The sequence below is a fragment of the Tribolium castaneum genome, unplaced genomic scaffold, assembly GCF_031307605.1.
Source record: "Tribolium castaneum strain GA2 unplaced genomic scaffold, icTriCast1.1 ptg000069l, whole genome shotgun sequence".
Taxonomy (NCBI): Eukaryota; Metazoa; Arthropoda; class Insecta; order Coleoptera; family Tenebrionidae; genus Tribolium; species Tribolium castaneum.
In genome coordinates, this window is record NW_026986666.1 from 31,234 (window position 1) to 37,192 (window position 5,959).

At 32.8% G+C, this 5,959-nt stretch overlaps 1 long non-coding RNA gene across 1 annotated transcript; it reads right to left on the reverse strand.

Moving 5' to 3' along the window:
* Positions 1 to 238: 238 nt before the first annotated feature.
* On the reverse strand, positions 239 to 2,551 carry LOC135267659 (uncharacterized). The gene is made up of 4 exons (XR_010336056.1): positions 2,167 to 2,551; positions 1,784 to 2,116; positions 982 to 1,733; positions 239 to 916 (listed from the first exon to the last, which is right to left on the reverse strand). It is a non-coding gene; the product is annotated as an uncharacterized LOC135267659 (long non-coding RNA).
* Positions 2,552 to 5,959: the final 3,408 nt, after the last annotated feature.

A 5,959-nucleotide genomic window follows, 5' to 3' on the forward strand; every position in this document is an offset into this window, starting at 1 on the left:
GCTACAAGATGTTTCTGGAGAAACAATACGAGGAGGTTTCTACACTGAAGAATTACAAAAAGTTAAATATCCGAATGTATATCTCGTTGAGAAAGTTTTACGAAAGAAAGGTAACCGTTTATTCGTCAAGTGGAGTGGAATGGATAAAACTCATAACTCTTGGATTAATTCATCGGATATTACATAGATAATTATTATTATTATGAATTGTTTTTTTAATAAAATAAACTATAAGGAATCGATTAAAACACTTTATTTCATCAATATTATAGGTAGTACATTAAATATCCTTAAATCTATTATAAATCCTCCATATTATTCTACCACTTATTTAATTATAAACTAATTAAATCAAGACGCCTCTTGATTTTTACCTCGCCTTTGGCGCGCGCCCGACACTGATCAAGGTTAACAAGTCTGCATACCTATGCATAAGAAGACGCACATAAATAATACATGAATACAAATATAAAAAAAAATAAAACTACAACAATGCTATTTTTAGTAACTAATTTGAATTTTTGAATTGTAGTTTTGTCTGTGGAAAGCAATTTCACATATCCACATTTTGGAGAATGTTTTTTATGCTCCATAAACGCATCATCACTTTTTTCCCATCGTGAAATTATTACTCCACAAACAAAACACTGGGTACAATCAGATATTTGAATATAAAACAATCCCGCTTTTGCTAAACTCCATGGAGATGGGTATGAATGTACCCAGTTCTTATATGATAACAGTCTTTTATCAAAACACTCGTATAAACTTTTTTCATATTGTCCATCGTCTAGACACATGATTTTTTATTTATTTATTTATTTTAAGAAACTATCACTAGCACAAAACGCACACTACTTCACACACATAAGTCTTTTTCCGATAATTTCATCCTACTCTTCGGCACCCTCGTTAACTGTAAATGAAATATACATTTCTTTAATTTCTTTTCATCCTCCATTTTACATTATGTTCACTCACCTAATATTTCATCATCCACACGTTGAAACTCAAAACAATGTGCAGATGTCGGGTTTCTAGCATCTTCTTTTCCCAAATATATTAAATATAGTGGACGTGGATCTCGTAATAACTCATCAATTTTCTCCTCAGTCAAATAATCACTTATTCTTCTCGGCAGAAACACTGCATAATTGTCCAACTCAACAAGCACTGAATTTCCGAACAGAGACTTTGTGCGTCTAATATTATGTATGCGGAATCTTGTGTTCAACTCTAGCTCACCAGCTTTTAAAATGGGCTTCTGTCCGCATCGAGCGATTCGATTCAATACATCCATGACCCAGCAGCGAATACTCTTAGACATTAACACAGATATATGCACTTTTTTATATTCTTATTTCTCGGAGGATTAAATCAGTACTGACTGCTATCAAACTTGTACTAAATTCTATATATTAACTATACCCCCACTTTTTAACCTTGAATGAAAATGCACCAATATTGTGGCCTTGAAAAAGTGAAATAATGAGAAAAAGTGAGATGAAAACATCAAAGATAAAGAGGGAATGAGTGGTCTTGAAACAGGGAGCGACTCTGCTTGCTGGTCACACTTACTTGTATCAGTAGGTTGAAATAGGTGTACATAAAAACATGTAGCTTTTTTTTACAACTTTTATTTTTTTTATACAATAATATTTACATTTTACTACAACTACTACTACTACTTAGCTAAACTTATTCTACACTATTTTAACGAAAGAACCCCGGCCCTAAAAAATTCACAATAAATTACTGTTGAAAAAGATTCAATAAAACTTACTTCTTTAATTTAAGGCATTATGATTCTTTTTACTCCTCAGGAAGTCGAGGTAGCTGGGCTCATTAAAATGATCCCAGTTCTCCTCTTCTTCTTGCACCATCACTTTACTTGAGGCCCTTTGTTTTATGACATGTTTCCTTTTACTCCTCAGGAAGTCGAGGTAGCTGGGCTCATTAAAATGATCCCAGTTCTCCTCTTCTTCTTCTTGCACCATCACTTTACTTGAGGCCCTTTGCTTTTCTTTATCGGCCCGATGGCACTTCCAAATGTGCCTTTCGAGCCGAAACCAAAGAAGAACGTGGTTTTTGTCGTATGGACAAATAATAATATCCTCTGAAAAAAAATTATTTCCAACTAAACTACTAAAAAAATATTAAACTTACCAGGAGTATTAAAAATAGAACTTTTTCTGATGGGTTCCATTTTTTAAGAATTTCTTGTTATACACTGATATACACAAGAACTGTGTTACACAACACAACACATTACCTTTTATACAGTTTGGGGTGGAAAATGAGTAAGGACAATTGCGCGATTCATCTTGAATGAGTGAGGAGTTGTTGGCCTTGCAAAAGTGGGGACCTTGACCTTGAAAACATCAAGGTCCAATAATGCCTTGGCCTTGAAGTGGTGGGGGAAGTAGAGGGGTTGGCCTTGAAAAAGTAAGAGAGAGAACGAGTGGCCTTGAAAGAAAGAGAGGGAAAATGGGCGGGGTCAAACTCAAGGTCAAGGTTGTGTTGTGTTGTCCCCCCATTCGTTATCTACTCACGACACCAGAAAAAAAATCGTTTAGTTAAAATTATCATATAGAAAAAGTTAGTAAATTCAAAAGCACAAGAAATTCTTGTAAAAAATAATTATTTGTGCATATTTTTTTGGAAATTTCATGTTTACAATTAAATATTGTACAAATTGTACAGTTCTTTAGAATTAATTGATTAATAATTAATTAATAATAGGTGATACCTATTATTAAAACTGCTTTACCTAAATTATAACAAAGTAGGAGCTTTTCCAATAACAAAAACAAATAAGTTTTATAAAATAAGTAGTGTTATACAGCGTGCTCAAAAACTGACGCACCAACTCAGTGGTACGTTGTTGAGAATAATGTGTAGATCACCGAAAAAATCTTGAAAAAATTCCTAAATTTATATTTAAAAAAATCTGGAACTACCAACTTATTTTGTTAACTTCTTCAGTTTTCATTATTTATTAATGTTTTTATGTTTTGCACTAAGTAATTGTCACCTAACAAAACGCTGAATAATTATTTTTAAATTTACTATCAGACTTTAGCAGCTTTTTAATTTAAAAAAATTAAAATTCATCAAAAAAATCACAGTTTGTGATTCCGTGCCAACACGGAATTATTTCCTAGGAAACCGTTTCAAAAATAATTTATTTTTATTGTTGATCAAATTCAACTGCGATCTCGACTGTTAGACAACGTTGCCACATATCATTTATTTAAAATTCGTTATTTAATAGTAACTTTAATACAAAGAATTTTTTTACAATTTTTACCTTTATGTGTAAGCAATTTTCTTTTTTTTATTTTTGAAAAATGAACAAATTAAACGGTCAGGTCAGGTCAGGTCAATTGTAATTTTTTAATTGTAATTATAGTAAGTTAAGAGTTAGCACGATTTTAAAATTAAGTCAAGTAACTACGTAGCTGCAATTTTCTACATAAACATTTTTTACATAATTATTTTATATTTTAATTTTGCTCCAAAAATAGCACCAAAATCACCATCTATCTTAAACTTATTAAAAATTGATGGAAATGTAAGGCTCTTTGAAACTAGACCTCAGGAATTATAGTGATAACAATTTTGTAAAAAAAACTAATTTAAAATTTTTTTTGTTACAACTAAAACATTTATAGACTGTCTTTATGAAAATACAATTTTTTTATTATAATATATATTTCAAATTGGTTTAATTAATTTATTTATTGTGAAGTCTCGAAACAGCATTCAATTTTAAAGTAATACCTACTCTAATAATTTCGTGACCTAAAACCCAAAGGTAGGTATAGAGAACAATAAGTTAATAAGCAGTCTAACCACTTGGTTTTTGATAAATTAAACAAAAGGGGCTGGCAAAAAAAAAGACCAAAGAGCAATTAATTTGGATAAAAGATTGTCCTTTGAATAATGGACTGTTGGCAACCCTTAGAGTTCGTGATGGAAAAAGTGGTTTTGCCTTTTGGGAGTAATTCGTTTTCGTGTCTTGTGTATGTTTTTTAACCGCGTTTGCGTTGAGGGTGCGCCGAATTAAGCCTCCCCCTCGCAATTTGATGTTTCCCCTTGGTTCGGGTTAATCGTTTGTCCCATTAATGCATGAATTATTGGGTGTGTGCGGAGTTAAGGAGCGTGCGATCCGCGTGATTGTATGTGTTATTGCGTGGGGTGGCGCCACTGTCTCCTTCCGAGCCATTACATCCCCCCTGAGACGGCCGCAATTGTGTGACATACGCTCCGATGATGAATTGACCCCCAATACGACACACAACAAGAGATGATACATCTAGTCGGCGACGCAAAAACGTCCCTCGTTTGTTTTAATAGCCATCACCTTTATGAAATATTAAAACGGACGACTGATGGCGAAAAAGTAATACCATTAAATGTTTTACAGTGGTCGCGGCGGCGAAATTTAATTTTATAGAGAGAGGCTTTAATGGGCGAAAAACCATGATTTGAGACGCTTTAAAAGGCCGATTTTTTGTCTAACGCCAAGCCGATGGTGGGAAAATGGGGCGAATTTGAATTTTAAAACGTGAGAGTGGACGAAGGCGCTTTTAATGCCCTATTCACAATCCGAGTAGTACATGTGTAATGTGTAATGGTTCTTGTTACACAAACTTGGATGTGATAAAACATGCCCGGATCAAGTACGCTGCGATGCTGCCGCCATAAACATGGCTGATTTAGAAAGCGGCCAGCTTGATTTATCGGCAAAATAAACAGCCGGCCTGATCACCAAACCCAATTCTAATCAAACGCAAAAAACAAAAACTATTCAACAAAAAATAAAATCACGCTCAAGTTATATCATGGACCAAAATGACATAATTTTATAATATTTAATCTATACGAATTGATTCTTTTAAGGTCTACATTACCTACTTTTATTGCCGTTAAAAAAATAAGGTCGTTCTATTTGAAAAATCTGAATTATAGCCGATTTTTGATAACCATATTGAAAAAATCATACTAACCTTGAATTTTGACAGGTGACAAATTTGAAAATTCTAGAAGGCTTTTCGAACTTTTGGTTATTGAATAAAAAAAATATTCACTTATAGCAAAGGATTCAAAAGCTATGATATTTTAAATAATCAAAGAAATTGACATATGTCAAAAACTATGACAGATAAGTACTAACAATTTGGGTAAATTGTACTGACTTTGAGAAGGTAAATTTAAAAATGCAATAAAAATATGAAGTTACTATTTAAAATTTCAAAATTGGTGCCAATTTCTCATAGTTCCAAAAGCTAACTCGCTTTGAAAATAATGTAGTTAAACTTAGAGTTGTCGTTTTGAATCGTATACAAAACTTTAAAGCTCCAGCTTTATTAAAAGATAAAAAGTTTTTATGTGGCTCTTAAAGGAATCACCCTGTATAGCGGGTCCGGCAAACTTATCGCACATCCAAAAATATCGCGACTTTTAATGAAATAAAATTTTTGAAATTGTACACATCTTTTACAAATTTTTACTTTTGTGTAATAAATTTGAAAAAATGCGTTTTTACCAAAAAATCAAGTTATATCGATGAAAATCATCGGTATTAAAAGTCCAAAAATGCAATAAAATGTAGGGTGTTCCATTTTTGTAAAGCATAGTTTTTTAAAAGACTTAGTATGAATAATGTCTGTAGAAAAAATGATTTCTCTGTCTGCACTAATTTCTGTAAGAACCCTCGCCGCGTGTAATAAAATCCGCAACATCGAGTTGAAACCGTGCCAGCATGTAATTCAGCGGCTTTGGACAAGTTTCGAAACACCGGAGACAAAACTGGCCGAATTAAAATTTGATAGTCTTTTTTGGATGCGCCGGCACCTAAAAATTGTAAATGTCTTTGTGCAAAAAGTGGTCTCGTAATAGCACAAAGCGTCCAGAACCGATGTCTAGTTGTAGTCAATAAAGTATGTTTTTTGCT